This window comes from Puma concolor, chromosome A1 (genome assembly GCF_028749965.1).
Source record: "Puma concolor isolate L17-30 chromosome A1, mPumCon1.1.hap2, whole genome shotgun sequence".
In the NCBI taxonomy this organism is placed as follows: Eukaryota; Metazoa; Chordata; class Mammalia; order Carnivora; family Felidae; genus Puma; species Puma concolor.
This window is the reverse complement of record NC_141667.1, coordinates 222,240,785-222,260,309: the sequence shown is the minus strand read 5'-3', so window position 1 is coordinate 222,260,309 and position 19,525 is coordinate 222,240,785. Positions and strand designations below refer to the sequence as shown.

General features: G+C 35.2%; 1 protein-coding gene across 2 annotated transcripts in view; it reads left to right on the top strand.

Moving 5' to 3' along the window:
- INTS6 (integrator complex subunit 6) overlaps positions 1 to 19,525 on the top strand; it is a 91,538-nt gene that overhangs the window by 25,582 nt on the left and 46,431 nt on the right. Inside the window, exon 1 of one of the 2 annotated variants that reach the window (XM_086712685.1) lies at positions 6,743 to 6,881. The exons of the other annotated variant lie outside the window; for it this stretch is intronic. The gene's annotated coding sequence lies outside the window, so the exon portion shown is untranslated. Of the gene's footprint in view, positions 1 to 6,742; positions 6,882 to 19,525 lie in introns of those variants that run through there. 2 annotated transcript variants of the gene reach the window in all.

Here is a 19,525-nt window from a genome sequence, read left to right as displayed (position 1 = left end):
GAATGAGTGAATATATCAGTGATTTCTACACTTGTGTATATATAATTTTTGATTGCCTGTGGCTGCTATTGATGTGACCTGTTACTATTTATGGAGTTGTGCGTCCCACCTGACTGATAACCTCTGCTCAAAAGAGTTATACTATCTCACATGGGGTATTATATTTGATCTGTTGATGTTATTTTTCAGGAATACGTGTTTCTGCTGCTTTAAAATCATCCTTATGGCTTATAAGACGACTTAGAGCTCGTGTAGTCTTTTTATTTTACAAATGAGGATATTGAGATCCAGGGAGACAAAGTGATTTGCTCAAGGTTATAACATTTTTCATTGCCAAAATCTGGATTAGAATTGATGTATAAATTCCAAAGACATCCCAGCCCCTCCAGACCAGTGCTTTTTTTCTGTTATATCTCCTGCCTCTATATTTGATTTGTTTTTTTGTTTTGTCCTAAAATTTATCTTCTGTTTACCTGATTTCCTGTTTGTCTACTTCACCTTTCTATACAATTGTGATGTAGACATTATGTTCTTGTTCACTCAGTGCTCATTGAAGACTCTTATGACCAGGGCATTCATTTCTAGGCAATGAGGATACAAAAGATGAACAGGGTAGATCTTTGGTTCTTAAGTTTACAGTCTTATGGGGGGAGATTACTCATTAAATAGTTTTATTAAATAGAGATATATACTAAGTGGGAGCACTAAAGAAGGAGGGGAGTGTTAATATGACCTGTTTTGTGTATGTGTTAAACCCTGTGTACTGTGAATTTTTATCATCATTTAAATTTTCATTGAATTCAAGGGTCTTGTGGATGATTTAGTATTAGGATGTGACTCTTAGCTTGTATCTGAAATTATTATAAAGAAGCCTGGTGTAAAGTTGTTTTGAGCCTAGAAAATAGTTAATAGAAAAACTTGGTGTCATATTGTCTCTTGACCTGGCTAAGTTTGTTGAGGACAGAATGACCCAATTTCTTATAACTTATTTGTCAAAATCATATAGGGATACCATTTCCTCTGTGATAGTTCATCACTTAGCAGTGTGTTAGGAGTTAGGAGACTAACGGTTTTGTATTGCAGACAAAAATCTTGAGCTGTATATGATCGTTTTACCTTATTTCATGACTTTAATTGTCTTTTGGCTTCATTTAATGAAAGTCCAGGTTATTGTCTGACGTGTCATGAGTGTGTTTCTAGTGTAGTACTTCTGAATAACTCTTTAGGACTTAGTGACTGTTGTGTTGGACGAGTATGTGTGTATTTTTTGCCTCTTTTTTTTTTCTTTTTAAGTGTAGCTATTTGATAAAATCGGTTCACAATATTTTCACTTTTGAGGAGTGAGTTAGATAGAATTTTGAATTCTGATACACAAGAAAACTGTATTGCTTAGCCTCGTAGTAGTATTCTTTGATGTTGATAAGTGTACGTACTAATGGCCAATTACAGTACCATTCATTATGTTTAGTACTGATGTATCAGGTGTTTTGGTAGAATCACAAAATCAGAATTATTGAAAAAATTTCGTTCTGTTTTTAGTTTCCTGCAAAGATCCTCCCTAGCACTGTTTTGCAATGGAAAACTATTCTTACTATGATTCCAGGAACACATGGCTAACTATATTGCTCAATAAAGTAGCCAGAAGAAATCCTGCCAGTACCTTCTTGGCGATGAATGACATTCCAGGGTAGTGTAGTAGTTATTTTTCTCTTCCTTGAAAGTGCTAATAGTAGTATTATCTTTCAAATATTGAGATTTCTATATGCTGAAGAATGTTTCTGCATCTCTTTATCAATGTTGTGATTGCCCTGGAGGCTAACGTTTTAGAGAAGATACTTGCAGTAAAAAATAAAATGGTGGCTTTTGACAATAAAAGTTTTGCCTTCTTGGGGCTACTGGGTGGCCCAGTTGGTTAAGCGTCCAACATCGGCTCAGGTTGTGATCTCACAGTTCGTGAGTTTGAGCCCCGCATTGGGCTCTGTGCTGACAGCTCATCAGAGCCTGGAGCCTGCTTCGGATTCTGTGTCTCCCTCTCTCTCTGCCCCTCCCCCGCTCATGCTCTGTCTCTCTCTCTCTCTCTCTCTCTCTCTCTTTCAAAAATAAATAAACATTAAAAAAATGTTTTGCCTTTTTATGACTTTCCCAGCTTTTTAAGACAAACTAGGACAACTACTTTTATAACTTCTTGGCAAATGTTCAGAAAGGGCTTCTGTAGAAAGAGAATGTCTGAGTAATCTCAGCTCTGTGTTGAAGTGGCTACAGATTAGGTAGGGTCTTATCTTTCAACTTGTCAGTTCTCAAAAGCTGATGCAGAAGTCCCCTCAGCCTTTGAGAGGTGGATTAGTATTAGTGATTTTTCTGGATCATTCTTTGTAATGTAAATGGTTTTACCTTTTATAAGGATAATCTTTAGGATCTATAATTATGGTTTATTTAACTCTTTGTGATCTGTACTGATCAAGACAATCCAGAATTTTTTGAGTTTTTTCTTGTACCTGAAGTAATTCTGAAATCTCATCTCTCCTGCCATAAATGTTTTTATTTTAGTAAAGTCCCTAAAAATGTGTTAAAAACTATTTAAAAAATTTTTTTAATGTTTATTTATTTTTGAGAGAGAGAGTGTGTGAGTGGGGGTAGATGCAAAGAGAGAGGGAGACACAGAATCTGAAGCAGCTCCAGGCACTGAGCTGTCAACACAGAGCCTAATGCGGGGCTCAAACTCATGAACCGTGAGATCATGACCTGAGCTGAAGTTGGATGCTTAACGGACTGAGCCACCCAGGTGCCCTGTGTCAAAACTATTTTAATTATATCAGTCAAGACTTTTAATACATATTTAAAATAGTTGTTTTTTTCCCCAGTACACTTAGAATTTTGGAGCAACTTTTTCGTTCTTTTTTCTTTTTAAAAAAACCTCTAAGAAATCTTGAGGAATGTCATTGGAGTATCATAGAATGTACCCAAAGGATCTGTGTGTAAATGCATTTTTTTGAGTTTTCATTCATCCCTTAGCAGTGATGCCTCTTACTGATTTCTAGGGACTCAGTAATTTGTGTCTTAGTAGTTTGTGATTTAAATGTTCTAAACATATGTATAACATTGCTGTATATGTTAGTCTCTATCAATTCAACTTTCTAAGGACATTTAATAAGAATTTGTTGGATACGGATCATTTGTATTTTCTTTTTATACCCATATTTTTGGCCCTATTCTCTCAACTCCTGGATTTATTATTCCTAGTGTGCTATAGAAATGTATAAACATCTGCAATTGAAAACTGAAAATATGTAAATGGTAATATGTATATATGTATATAATATATAAAAATATTATATATACATTTATATACATATATAAACAAAATATATGTATATTGAAAATATGTAAATTATAATACAAATTTATAATTAAGAGAAGTTGATGAAATGTTTCAATTCGATAACCTATAGTGAATTTCAGCAACACATTTACAGTACTCTTATTGAATGTATCTTTTTTCAAGGGCACGTGGAATGAAAAACCCTTTAAGGATGGATTGCCCCTAGCCAAACATTTCAATAGAATAATTTTTTTAAAATACTGGCTTATCATTCTTTAATGAAGCTGTATGGCTACAATAAGTAATCTATTATCTAGAATTCTGTGGTAAGATATATCAAAATAATTTTTATTCAGCAGGTGAGGCAGTTTCACCTTGCATTTTATTAGCCTGTCAGAACCAATAAGCAATCAGAGACGCCATACATGTAAGGAAAAATTTACTTAGAGATGTTTCTATTACCCTTCTGATTGCAGCTTTTCCATATATAGACTACTATAATATTTAGAACGTTAGTTTTCAAATGGCTGCATCAAAATCACCTAGGGTATTTTATAAAATATTTATGGCTCAGCTCTAATTCTGAAAATGTTAGTTTAGTTGATCGTGACAGGAACCTGGGAATCTGTATTTTTGAAAATGTCCCAGTTGATTCTGATACACATATTTGAAAACCAGTTTTAGAATACAATATAATTACAAATATGTATTTTAAACTATAAAAAACACATTTGAAAGTGAACAACTTTAACAAAACACCTTCACCATTTTTGACTTACAATGCTAGCAAAATATTTTAAGATAAAAATTAATTGTTGACCTTTGGAATTGTTAAACTTGGGAATGGGCTTCCCGGGAATATGGACTAGGTCTTCTGTGAATATTTTTTACTGTGTTTGATATGATTTAGAATCGATTATTGGATAGCCCTGAAATACTAACATGTGTGCTGACCACAGTCAGTCTATAATTACTGCATTTGTGGTATGCCGAGTTTGAGGAGGGCTTTTAGACCCTGAATATGAGATGAGGTAGGAAAGGAGAGGATAAGAAAAAAGGAGTAATTAATTCATATTATCTGTCATGTGCTTGCTATCACTGGCTTAAGGAGTTTTTATCCAAAGGACTGCATAGTATTCTGTTATCCTTATTGTGCTTTAATTCCTGGTATGGATATTCATAGCTAGCATTATATATATATGTAAATATATATTTAATATGGATATATATATATATATATCCATACACACACACACACACACACACCCTTGACTCAGATGAGGGCAATTTATAAAGAATTGGTGATAGTTACACTTAATTTTTGCTTTCTAGAGAGTTCCTGCTAAAATACCCTTCTCTAATGAATTGTTCTGATTTTCAATTCTTAAAGTATATTTTAGATTAGTTCATCAGTAATTGTGTGTGTGTGTGTGGGTGTGGGTGTGGTATAGTAACTTTGCTTGTGTACAAGAATAGTGGCACACCATACATTTATATTTAGTACTACTATTTTCTAGGTATTGGGGACACAAAGATGAAATTAAGCAAGACTCTTGCCTCCAGAAGACATATTTGAAGATAGGCAAGGAAATAAGCATTTGTAACACACTGAGATAAATCTCATGGCAGAAATAAAAGCTTTTGAGAGAGCATAAACGGGAACTAGGTTATGAGAGATGAGTAAGGAATTGAGCCATGATATTTCAAGAGGAGGGAATAGTGTGTGAAAATATGAAGGCATGAAAACAGTATATGGAGAGACGTGAAATTATATGAGTAGAGTATAGAAAGCATAGGCAAGAGAAGTGGTTCCTTGAAATGTAGGTAGAGGCCAGAAGAACCCCCTAAGGAGACTAGACATCATTCTGTTAACATTTGCAGAGGAAGTATTGGAGGTGTTGAGCAGCAGTGGAGTCTCATGATCAGATTTGCATTTTAGTAAGCTTACGCTGCCTGCAGGGGTGAAAGAAGATAGGTTGAAGGATGGTAAACTGGGAAGAATTAGCAAACGACATGAAATAATCCAGGAGAAACATGGGGTGTGCTAAAACTAAGCCAGTGCTGGATAGAAGGGCAGAAATGTGAGAGATTTGATGGGTATGCTAACTAGGCAGGTCTTCAGAGATGGTAAAGTAGGAGAAAAAAAATCAGCCTTTGAAAGGGATTCTGAACCAGGGTCCATGCTTGGGCTTTAGAGGGTTCTGTGAATTGCCTGAAAACATACTAGACATTGTCCATTTGTGCAGTTATCCACATTTTTCTGGGGGACAGAGGTCTGTAGCTTTAACCATATTCTCAAACAAGTAAAAAAAAAAAATACAGACGGCCTAGTTGTATTTCAGAGTTTCCAACTTGAGATCTGTGTGGATGTTGTTAGTGTTAACTGAAATGGGGATATTGGATATATAGTAGAAAGGAATATAAAATAATTGTTTGGTAAAATATCTTGAGGGTACCAATATTTTAAAGGAGTTACAAGCCAACTTTTAAAACAATAGTTCAAAGACTTTTTCTTGCCTTTTAACATTATGTCCTAAGAAAAGTATTTTGTATTTAAAAACAAAGAAATAAGCAGAATTTATCTCTAAATTTTGATAGAGTTTGTATTTTGAAGCAGATTAAGTAAATCTTAAGTCATTTTATTACTTATTTATCAGGTCCTTAAGTTTTTAAATTTAAGTCATAGTGATATGAACATTTAAAATTGCTTATTTCAAGTAAGTGTGAACATTGAACTTGAGAATGCTGGGAGAACAGCATTGTGTGTGTGAGGACACCTTGTACTAGTGTGAAGTCCACTGAAGAGGATGCAAACCCAGTTTCTTTTCTGTTTATCAGTATGTGATTTAAGAATAGTTGTAGATTGGCTTTAACTGCACTGGTAGTTTTCTGCCAGTTAAACTCCGTGAAAGTGAGCCTGTTAGATGTATTTTATGCCTCTCTAAGTCAGATTACAGTTTGAGAGCATGAAAAAGTTGAGTATTGGTCTCAATACTGGTGAGGCACAATCCCATAAGCCATAGGCTGTTAGTTGTTTATAAATACCTTCATTATACTTACTTACCTGTGTTCCATAAATAGTTATTTTATATAAACCTCCATTTTCAATTGTTCTTTTCAGACGTTATAAAATAGATATAAAATTTTTTAGATTTGTGTATTAGGAATAAACTATGCAGTGACTGGAACTATGGTCTTTACATCAAGGCAAGGCTGCATTTTGATCTAGACAAGGCTGTTTGGTTTATTTTTCCCCACGCTCTGTCTTTTCAGGTTGAATTACTGATTTTTCCCCCTTTGTTTTGTTTGTTGTGGTTTTGATGTTTTTTTTCCTTTCAGCTAAAGGAGCAGCCCAGTGGTTTTCAAGAAGTGCCAAAGTGCACTGACTGTCTCATGATGACTGGTGCCTCAGGGAGGGTCATGATTCCTGGATACAGGATCGACCTGATCCTGGATGTCACTTCAAGCAGTCAGATCGTGGGGAAAAGCCTTGTCTAATGGCTAGCCTTCCTCAAAAGTCTGATGCTAGTCATCTCGGAAGGCCTCAGAAAAAGCCTTAAAGGTGAGCAGAGTAGAGTGTAGTTCTCTCTGGGGGCTGTGACTATTGGTTGGAGAATATGATTCAACATAGAATGACAACCCTAACTTGACAAATCCAGGTTCAACTGGTAAATTAACTTTAGTTTATACATTTGTTGGTGATGATGATCAGACCCCAACTTTTGAGTTGCTGGAAACGAATAACCTCTTAACCTTAAGATCTGTAAGGGGAGGAGTTTGAGATTTCCTGGGCCCTTCAGAACCTTAGGTTAGTATCTGTTGTCTTCAATGTCAGTAGCCTACTATCATAGCTAAGGAACATTTTGGTTATAAAATCAGATAAGTACAGATGGATTAAAAAAATTAGCTAGTGAGGTAATCTCTGAGTTTATATATTTATCATGTGTTAATTTGTATATCATGTATTGATCATGTGTATCAGGCAGTTGGGCTTCAGGATTCTGATGGAAAAGTTTGCATTTGATTTGTCTGTTATAATTAAGAAAAATTAACTACCTTTGAAGTAGTTTATGTAGTTCGTATTCTATTGCATTCAACTTGAAGAATATTAGGACTGTTGCATTATGTGAATAACATTTTTAGACTCAATAAAAAGATCTTTTAGAGATGCATTGAGCATTTTGTTTTGGAAAAAGTTTCGTTCTAGACTTCTTTCTCTGTGCTTTGAAGCACTTACAAAACCCAGTTGTCATATAATAACTTCTTGGTTGCCAAATTTTCAAGTAAACTCTAAAAATTTGTCCTAAGACTCAATAGGGTTTTTATCTATGTATTTATTTTGTTGTTGTTGTTGAGTTGCCTGTATTAGTAAAAATGAAAAAATAATATGGGCATGCACTATCCCCAATGTTTGTACATTTTTATGTTTAGATATTATAAATGTATAAATGTGTGTATATATATATATATATATACACGTATATATACACACACCTTATATTAATATTAGAAAATATCTACAAAAATAGAAATTTTTAAAGATGAGATGAAAAAACTTATACAAAGGAAATTCTGATATTTTCTTCCCTCACACCATAATGTATACCAGGAGTTTGCAAACTTAAAGGGCCAGGTAGTAAACATTGTAGGCTTTTCAGCCCATATGATCTGTTAAAACTACTCAGTTCTGTTGCTGTAGGGCAGAAACAGCCATAGACAATGTGTTGAACCAGTGAGTGTGGCTGTAGTCAATAAAATTTTATTTACCAAAACAAACATGGGCTGAATTTGGCTGGTGAGCCATAGTTTGCTGACCTCTGGAGTCTGTCTTGTTTTGTAGACCACTGAATTGCGTTATACTACTTTCAGGTCCTTTTCACCATGAGTTTTAGAGTGTAGTTGATCTTGCTTAATGAGGTGAGCAGAAAATACTGGTGGTCAGAATGTATTGTTTAGTTGAACAAATACTTCTTGAAACCAGTGATATTCAGACAAAAGGTTGGGTGCTAGGAGTATGAGTTTGGTGACAGAGAGGTCAACAGGTCATGGTGTAAGAAGTGAAATGATTACAGCACAAGCTGCTGAGAAAGTGAGGGTGGCGCTGGGAAATGATGTCTGAGGTTGGACTTTGAAAGATTAATTCAAGTTTGTGAAGCAGATGAGTGTAAAAGCATAAAAGGAAGTAGATGAGCATAAGGCATAAAGACAGGAAGAGAACCTTATACACCTCAGCACTGATAGTTGACAGAATGTTCAGGAAAGAAGCAGCAGGAAATGAGCGTGGACAGATGGCATGGCCCATTGTGTATGCCCTGCCAAGGAATGTAGACTGTCTTAGAGGTTGATGGTAATAACCATTGAAGAGATTTTGGTATAGGAGAAAGTGATCAGATTTGGATTTTAGAAAGATAGTAGCAGTAGTGTAGAATAAACAAGTTGTAGGTAATGTTGGCACCTTTTTTTTTTTTTTTAAACCTCCTTATAAAAGACAAAATTGTCTGTGGGTCATTTTATGCCAGAAATAAAATAAAGGAACTTGGAATAATATTGAGCAATAAAAAGAAATGGAGTACTGACATGCTATATAACATGGACAAACTTCCAAAACATTATGCTAGATGCAAAAGACCACAGATTGTATGATTCCATTTTTATGGATCATCTATAAAGTAGATTAGTGGTTGCCTGGGGTGGGCTGGGGACTGACTGCAAATGGGGATGAAGGATCTTTCTGAGGTCTGGAAATGTTCTAAAACTGGATAGTAGTGATGGCAAACTACGCAAATTTACCAAAAGTAATTGGACACTTTTAAAATGGGTGAATTTTATGGTGGGTAATTATTTTTCAATAAAGTTGTTAACATATTAGACCTCACCATTGAAATTTGTTGGAGTAAAACTTTGTGAAAGAATTATTTTCATATCATTGATTGCCAAGTAATAAGTGCTCTTTCCTCTGAACAGATACTGTTCTTAAATTTACTAGATTAAAAAAAAGAAATTTTTTTTTAACTTAAAGGATATGCATTGTAAGTAACTATGTGGAAACTACCAACTAAATGATTCAGATTATTAACTAAATTTTATAGAATTCCCTTTGACTAATAATTTCTTAATTTTCCTTTCCTTATTAAATATCATATGAGGAGAACTGTCTTAAATGCTTGTATTGGATAATAACATAAAAAGCTAGAAATAGGGGGCGCCTGGGTGGCTCAGTCGGTTAAGCGTCCGACTTCAGCTCAGGTCATGATCTCTCTGCTTGTGGGTTTGAGCCTCGCATCGGGCTCTGTCCTGACAGCTTGGAGCCTGGAGCCTGCTTCGGATTCTGTGTTTTCCTTTCTCTCTGCCCCTCCTCCCACATGCGCTCTGACTCTCTCTCTCAAAAATAAACAAACATTAAAAAATAAATAAAAAGCAAAAATAGCCTAAGGGAAATGTACTTGATTTTTTTTTTTTTCGAGGAAATAATTGCTAAAGGAAGAACCTGAAGTATGGTGATTTTAATTTGTCAGTTGTTTTTCATAATTTTAATAGTCATTGAAAACGAATGAAAAGAATGCAAAGCAATTGGAAAATGGTTAATAAAAATAATTTATTGAGGGCTTACTATGTGCTAGGCACTGTTTCTTAGAAACAGATTCTTACTATGTTACCTTCTTTTATTCCTGGCCGCCAAAATAATTTATATTGAATGTAATCATTAAGAAAATAATGTGTAAGACTTAATTTTGTTACTTTTCATTGTTTCAAGGTAATTTCACATCTCAACTCCCAATTCTGTGACAGTGAGGAAAATGAATGTTAGTAGAGCTGATTCTCAATTGAGAGGCATAGCTAGGACTAGTCTGTTGGGTTTTTTCTTTTTACTTCAGGTTTATTGCACCTTACACTCTAGTGTGGGATTTAAAAAGAAAACAAAAAGCAGTACAGTACTGTATAAGGATAGACGTCTAAATCAATGGATAAATTGAGAGGTCAGAAATAAAACCCATACGTTTGTGGTCAATTGATTTTCAACAGGGAAGCCAAGAGTTTAATGGGGAAAGAAGAATCTTTTCAACAAGTGGTACTGGACAACTAGATGGATATCCTTATGCAAGAGAGTGAAGTTGGACCCCTGCCTGACACCATATACAAAAATGAAATCAAAATATGTGGGCAGTGTAAATGTGACAGCTGAAACTCTTAGAAGAAAACATATAGGCTAACTCTTCATGACTTTGGATTAGGCAGTGGTTTTTTAGATATGACAGTAGAAGCACATTCAAAGAAAAGGTAGAAAAGTTTAACTTCATCAAAGTTAAAAACATTTGTGCTTCAAAGGATATTATCAAGAAAAGACCATATAACAGGAGAAAATATTTGCAAATCATATATCTTCATAAGGGCCTAGTATCCAGCATATAAAAAGAACTGCTATAACACAAAAATAAAGACAGCCCAATTGAGAAATAGGCAATGGATTTGAAATGATATTTCTCTAAAGACATACAAATTGCCAATAAGTGCATGAAAACGGTGTTTAGCATGATGAGTCATTGGGGAAATGCAAATCAAAACCATAATGGAATACCACTTTATGCCAATTATCATGGTTATAATTAAAAAAATGTATAGTAACAAATATTGGTAAGAATGTAGAGAAGCTAGAACCCTCATACATTACTGGTGAGAATGTAAAATGATGCAGCTGCTACCTACGGAAAATTAGTTGGCAGTTCCTCAAGAAGTTGAACGTAGAGTTACCTATTACCCCCAAACTCCATTTCTTGGTATGTACCCAAGAGAAATGAAAGTAAGTCCACATAAAATGTCTCAGTATCATTTATAATAGCTAAAAAGTAGAAACAATCCAGTGTTCATTAACTGATGAACAGATGAACAAAGTGTGGTATATACATACAATGGAATGCTGTTTAGCCTTAAAAGGGAATGAAATTCTGACATACTACAACATGGCCGAACCTTGAAAACATGCTAAGTAAAAGAAGCCAGATACAAAAGCCTAGTTACTACATGATTCCATTCCTATGAAATCCTCAGAATAGGCAATTCCATTGAAACAGAAATATATAAGGGTTGCTGGGGTTGAGGGTAAGAGTTGGTGCTAATGCGCATGGGGTTTCTCTTTTGGGTGATGGATGTGTTCTGAAATTACGTAGTGGTGATGGTTGTATAATTCTGCCTCCCTGGGTCAGCCATTCTAAAAACATGAAACAAAACAAAGGGAAAAACTTGTGTCTTTACCCTCATGTACCCTATTTTCCTTTCTAATGATTTTCTTAAATCTTGTTTCCTTTTGTAGCAAATTTAGGAATTATTTCTGATATCCCCTTGACTTTGCTACCTTCTTTTTTATTCTTTAATCTGTTACATTCTGACTTCTTCCATTCTTAGTAAGGTCAATAATGCTTTCTCTTTTTCCAAATTCATTCATAGGTTTTTGAGTTTTCTCTTCCATGAAGTTTTGCCTGCATTATTGAACACTCTTTCTTAAAAGTGGCTTCTGGGTTTATATTTTCCTGGCTTTTATTTGGCTTTTGGTTCCATTTAATCATTGATCTTGCTTTATGCCTATCTGTCCCCTTGTTACTTAGATTTTTTTTTTTTTTTTTGCCTTTACATTTGACCTGTTCATTTCAGGCAATTTCATTTATTCCCACAGCTTCATCCATCAGTATATACAGATTTCCATCTCTAAACAGATTACCAAGATGTGTTTTTCTAGCCATTATCTTTTAACTTTCTTACTTTTAATTTTTGAGATGGTGTCAGTTTATAGATATAACCCACATAAACAAAAGTTCTTTAGGGTCCTCATTAATTTTTAAGCATGCAAATGGTGTTACAGCACAAACTGTTAGAGCATTGCTGCTCTCGGGGAGGGTGTGTATTTTATTGAGATATAATTGACATAAACATTAGTTTTGGATATACAACATAATGATTTGATATTTTGTATATATTATGAAATGATCACTCCAATAAAGTCTAGTTAACATTAATTACTACACAGAAAAATTTTTTTCTTGTGTTGAGAGCTTTCAAGATCTACTCTCTTAGCAACTATCAAATATGCAATACAGTATTAACAGTAGTTACCATGCTGTATATGACAGCTCTCTGACTTCTTTATTTTATAATTGGAAGTTTGTACCTATTGTCCCCTTTCTCCCATGTTGCCGCCCCCAGCCACCTTTATCTTTCTCATTGAGTTTTGATGCTAAGCACTTGGGCATTCTCCCTTTTCCTTTTGTTTCCTACCTTGGGATATCTATACTCCCTTTACCAGGTATAAAAGGCCCTTTATGATTTGATCCCAACTTTCCCCATGCTTTATTTGGTTTACATTGCATCTGAGTGCTTCACCAACACCAAAATGTTGTTCACTGAGTCCATCACACTTTATTTACCGGTGCCTGTTCCATGATTCTGGGGTGCTTCCTATCTCTTCCTACCTCTCTCTTCCCAAAATGTACTCAGTATTTGTTGAGACACTGGGCAAATGCTACCTTCTATAAAGCTTTTAGGCATTTAGTCACATTTTTTTCTCTGTACTTCTGGGGCTTAACTCTTATCACTCTTACCCCAGTTTATATTCATTCTGTTACTTGTAAGCTTCTATTGCCACTAGATTTTGTGGTGGCCTATCACACGTCTTTCAGTTTGGAAACTCCTATATTTTAACTTATTTCTTTGATATATTTTTTTCCCATCTGTGTCTCTCTTCTGACTTCTGAATTTATCCATTACTGTTATCCTCATTATTCTTAGTTATCTTTTCTGTCCTTCTTCCATCTTTGTTCTTTCTTGGAGTTTTCCTTAACTGGATTGGTAAAGGGCTTGGCTTGTGCTAAAGTTTGTATATTGTTTTATTGAGATGAAATTTGCATAATTCAGTGGCATTTAGTAAACCTTTCCTCGTTAATAAAACTCTCATACTGGGAAGAAATCTAAAGATGCTGTAACAGAGTGCATTGGTTCTTTAATCCTAAGCAGCAAATCCTGGGATAGTAGATTTCTTGCATATACCTTTTTCTCAACCAGATAATTTCAGTTTTGGTATCTTTGGCTGTTCAACTGTTCATGGAAATAATCAGAACAATAATTGAGGGTTATAACTGTTGAAGGGTAAAACCTTAGGGAGAAAAAGGAAGTTGAAGGACTAAGTTTTGAGTCTTAGAACTATTCCTACATTTACTGGGAAGGAGGAAACTGAAATGAAATTTAAGGGCCTAATCCTAGTTACGTGGGTTTGTTGTTGTTACTATTTGTTCTGAGGAAGAACTAAGGCTGTGTTATATTTGTGGAACGAAATTTAAGGAATACTCAGATTCACCAAAAATGTTAACATTTTATTTGAAGCTTTTTTTCATCCATATTATCTGAGCAAATCTGAGTAATTGGCATTAGAGTGGGACTTGATCCTGCAGGTGCCAGCTTTCTATTTATTAAATCACAAAGGCGTTTATCATTAATTTGGTTTAGAACGTGTGCTTCTCTGCCTTTAATACACATTTTGTGCCTCTCTGCATGTTCTGCAACAAAGCAAACAAACTGACAGGCATCTAGTTGAACCTTCAAGAATTCTGAAAATCTTCTGCCAAATTTATTTTTTAGGGTATTGGTTCAGCTCCTGTAATTGGACAAAAGTAACAGTGGCTTTAAAAAGATGGAAAATTTTTCTCTCACATCAAAGACAGAAGTGGTTAGTGGTGTGGGAGGTAGGGTGGTTTTGCTCCAAACTGTGTCTAAGTCCTAGGTTCCTTCTCCTTTTTTGTTTTGTCTTTGCTTTTATGTGTAGAGTTGGTAACTGGTTTAACAATGTACTCTACCTAGTTCAGTGCTACAAATGAATTTCACCCTGTGGGAAGGAGTAAAGAATATGGAGGGCAGGCAGCCACCTAATGTGAGCGTGACGTAAAACTTGTATGTAGCAGCTCCAAGCAAAGTCCATCAACCAGAACTTGACCATACTTAGTGAGGCAGAACAAAGCATGTAATCTCTGCTTGGGTGGCTATGTGTCTAGCTAAAATTTGGGGGTTTTGATTAGAAGGAAGAGAGATTAGATCTTAAGAAGCAGTTAGCAGTTTCTGAAATAAGATGTATGTTAAAGAAATTAATTTTATTTTAAAAGCTTTCGAAACTACTTTCTAGTATGACAGTTTGTTCTAGGTTTATCTTGTGCATTTTTGCTCCAGACCTGGAATCCTACATTAAAGATGTAACCTAATTCTCTCTTGTTTGAAGCTTTAGTTTCCTCAGCTTTTAAGATGGGGACAATAATAACTATATCTCATGGTTGTTGTAATAATTAAATGAGATAATAAGAGCTTAAGAAATGTTACTGTTTTTATTATTTTCTATTACAGTACAAAAAGGAGAGCTTCTAATTCTCGTAGAGGCCAGAGAAGACAGGGAAGGCGACGCTGATGCTGTCAGGAAAGACAGGGTCTTAGGGGGATATAGAAATATTTAGAAACTTATCAAGACAAGAGACTAACCAGTGGGTGTGATCTCCATTAGTTAAGACTGGAGCCTAAGATTTTGTTTTGACCTTTAAAAAAACAAAAGCCCTTTTTCCTCATAGCCTTTAGCATAATCTCTAGTTACAGGTAATGTGTGTTCCTTTTGTTTACCACAGTAACCCCAGTGCCTGGCATAGAGTAGCTACTCAGTTGATATTCATACCATGAATGATTTTTACAGCACTTATAAACACCGCAAAATTTAGCATTTGATTATATATGTATATTATTTTTCTGCAGTTACTTCATAAGTGTTGCCTTATTCTTAGCTCTGCCATAGCTTGGGAACTACTACTAATTGATCCAATTTCTTTGAAAACAGGAACTTTTAATTCTCTGCAGATTTTTGCCACTTGCCCATTTTTTTTTTTTTTTTTTTTTTTTTTGTGCCACTGGATATGGTACTCTGTATTGGTTTATGTTTGCTTTGTTGTTTTTATTGTCCTTTTTGTTTAGCCATAATTTATATGCAGTATAAGTATAGTACTTTCAAGTATAAAACACGAGTTTTGACAGAATAAACATTGTGTCAACAACAGTTATGATGTAAAATATGTCTTATAACTCCAAAAACATTTTGTTGCGCCATGCCCCTTTGCAGTTAATTTCTGTCGTCATTTCCTGGAAACAACTGATCTGCTTTCTGTCACTGTATCTGACTGTCTATCTGTCTATCTCCGTCTATCTATCTAGTTTTACCTTTTCTAGAATGTCACATAAGTGGACGCATGAGTATACATAGTCTGTTGGGTCTTGCTTTCTTTCACTTAGCATAATGCTGTTGAGATGCATCCACACAGCTTCCTGTGTCAGTGGTTTGTTCCTTTTTATCGTCGGGTAATAGTCCAGTGTCTAGCTATACTGCAGTTTGCTCATTCAGTCACTAGATAGAACATTTAGGTTTTTCCATTTATTTTGATCGTTATGAATAAAGCCACTGCGTACTTGGCGTATAGGTCCTTCTGTGGACATAAGTTTTCACTTCTCTTAGGCATATACATAGTAGTATAGCTGGTGGGTGATATGCTAAGTGTATATGGAGCTTTATAAGAAACTGCCAAACTGTTCACTGGGGTGGCTGTACTACTTTTGCATTCCTGCCAGGAATATACGGGAGTTCTAGTTGCTCTCCATCCTTCCAACACTTGAATTTTTTCAGTCTTTTAAATTTTAGACAACAGAGAGGGTGTGTAGTGGAATTTCATTTTCGTTTTAGTTTGCATTCCCTCAGGACTAATGGTGTTGAACATCTTCTCGTATATTTATATGTCATCTGTATATCTTCTTTGGTGAAGTGAGTGTTCATAACCTTTGCCTATTTTTTATTGGATTGTGTTGTTAGTACTGAATTTTAAGAATCTTTTACATATTCTCGATACATGTCCTTTATTGGATACATGTTTTTCAAATGTTTCCTATTAATCTATGTCTTGCCTTTTACAGTGTCTTTTGAAGAGCAAATGTTTTAAATTAATTTTTTCTTTCATAGTTTGTGCTTTCTGTATCCTGTTACAGAAATTTTTGTCTAGCCCAGTGTTACTAAGATTTTTCCCTATATTTTCTTCAAGGAGTTTTATGGTGTAAGCTCTTACTTTCAGAGTCATGATTCATTTAGAATTTTTATGTCTCATGGGAGGAAAGTATTGAGATTTCATTTTTTGACACATCGTTAGCTAATTGTGTCAGTTCCATTCGTTAAAAGGATAATCCTTTCCCCATTGCATTGTTGTGGCATCTTTGTTGAAAATCAGTTGGCCATTTGTGTCTGTTTCTGAGCTTTCTATTCTATTTTGATTTTTGTGTCTGTCTCTTGCCAGTACAACACTGTCTAGTCTATTGGTTTTATAAATCTACAGGTCAGTTAAAGTCTCCAGCTTTTTTTTTTTCCCCCAAAATTGTTCTGTGTATTCCAGGTGTTTTGAATTTCCATATCATTTTAGAAGTAGCTTGATAATTTTTACAAGAAAGCCTACCACAGTTGTTTTTTAAGTAAGCTGTATGCCCAACGGAGGGCTTTAACTTAATGACCCCCAAATCAAGAGTCCCATCCTTGACTACTGACTGAGCCAGCCAGCTGCCCCACCTGCTATAGTTTTGATTGGAATTACACTGAATCTGTAAAGTTACTTTGGAAAAGGCGACACCTTACATTATTAGTTATTCTAATCCATGGAGATGGTATATCTCTCAGAATTTTTAAGGCTAATTTTTCTTGGCAGTGTTTGTACTTTTCATATATGTAGTTTACATGTATGTAATTTTTATATATTTTGATGCTATTGTTAATTGGTCTTTTTGCTTTCAATTTCTGATTGTTGCTAGCACATAGAAATGCAGTTGATTTTTGTATTTTGACCTTGTAATCTCTGACTTTCCTAAATTCACATACCATGTAGTAGCTTTTTCTAGATTTTTTAGCATACAGAATCATGTTGTTTGTGAATATGGACAGTTTTACTTCTACTTTTTCCATATCTGATTGCTTTTTATTTCCTTTTCTTGCCTAAATGTGCTGGTAGAAGCAGTGAGGATGGACATGTTTGCCTTGTTCCTTATCTTGGGAGATGGGGTGGGGAGTGAAACCTTTTACCACGTAAGTGTGATGTTAACTGTAGGTTTTTGGTTATGTTCCTTTTATCAGATTGTGGAAGTTCTCTTTTGTCCCCAGTTTGCTGAGTTATTATTATTTTTTAATCATGAATGGGTATTGAATTTTGTCTGTTTTTAATGCATATGTTCAGATCATCATATGACTTTAAATTTTATAGTGAATTATTAAAAAATATATTTTTTAAATTTTTTAATGTTTATTTATTTTTGAGAGAGAAAGAGAGGGACAGAACACAAGTTGGGAGAGGGGCAGACAGAGAGAGACACAGAATCTGAAGCAGGCTCCAAGCTCTGAACTGCCAGCACAGAGCCTGACGTGGGGCTCGAATTCATGAGCCATGAGATCATGAGCTGAGCCGAAGTTGAACGCTTAACTGACTGAGCCACCCGGGTGCCCCTAAAAAAAAATTTTTTTTTACATTTATTTATTTTTGAGAGACAGAGACAGAGCACAAGTGGGGGAGGGGCAGAGAGAGAATGAGACACAGAACCCCAAGCAGGCTCCAGGCTCTGAGCTGTCAGCCCCGATGTGGGGCTGGAACTCACAAACCATGAGATCATGAGCTGAGCCGAAGACGCCCAAGACTGAGCCACCCAGGGGCCCCGTGAGTTATTAATTTTTGCTGTAAACCAACATTGTTTATGTGTATGTATATATGTGTCTGAGTGTAACCTTGTTATATATTGTAAAGATTAGAAAGCTGATACACAAAAGTTGTGATGTAGGTAAGCAAACACAAGAACCCAGAAAGCAGCATTCTGAATTATTTGCTATAAAGTCAGACAGAAAAACATATTTTAGTAAGGTGACAGTATATGGCACAGTGTAAACATTGGATGAATCCAATAAATAACAAAGATATAGCAAAATGGGAGATGGTGGGTTTAAATCTTGTTTTTTCCTAAACCTGCAGTAACTTGGACACATGTATCCATCTCTTTGTATCAAGGTTTTCTTACCCTCCTCCCACCTCCAAATGATAATTCCATATTTCTTTGATTCTAAGAAACATTGTCTACCCATTCCCTACCCTCTTCAGCTTTTCTGAAATCAGGAGAAATGTGTTGGCTTTTTCAGCAGGGAGGTAACAAGTGATGGACTCGTATCTGCTCATGCCTACGTCAGTGCATGTTTTAGGCATAGGTGTGGGTCATTGAGGTCTCATTCAGGCTGAACTGTTTGCTTATTTGCTTTGCTAGCACCTCATGTCATGTGAAATTTAAAAAAAAATTTTTTTTTAATGTTTATTTTTGAGAGAGACAGAGTATGAGTGGGGGAGGGGCAGAGAGAGAAGGAGGTACAGAATCTGAAGCAGGCTCCAGGCTCTGAGCTGTCAGCACCTAGGTGAATTTTTTATATTCTACTTAAAAGAGTTAAAATGTTTCAGTTTAACATGAACATTTGGCTAATATATTTACAGAAGGGCTACTAAAGGAAGGTAAGATTTCCTTCCCATTCTCATTTTCTTTTCATAAAGTCTTAATTTGCATTAAAAAATTAAATTTTTAAATGTTTATTTATTTTTGAGAGAGAGAGAGTACGCAGAGGAGGGGCAGAGAGAGAGAGGCAGACAGAGGACCCAAAGCAGGTTCGCACTGACTGCAGAGAGCCTGATGTGGGGCTCAAACTCACAAACCGTGAGATCATGACCTGAGCTGAAGTCAAATGCTTAACTGACTGAGCCACCCAGGTGCTCTAATTACTTGCATTTTTAATTGTGTTTATTCACATATGTCCAGTTTTTTAAAAACTTTTACTGTGGAGCTTTCAAACATATATACAAATAAGGAAAATAAAATAATAAACATCAAGAACCCTTACCCAGCTTCAATTGTTACACACATTTTGTTGGTCTTGTTTTTATCTGTTCTGCTCCTACCCGCCCCCCATACACATTTTTGGTGGGAATATTTTAAAGCAAATTCCAAACACTATCATATTTCATTCATAAAAACTTCTGTATGTCTCTTTTAACATCTAAGGACAGCAAAATGTATCTGTCTGTATACATCAGCAATGTTCCATACTCCAAATGAAACTTAAATATATTTTGACATTTTGTT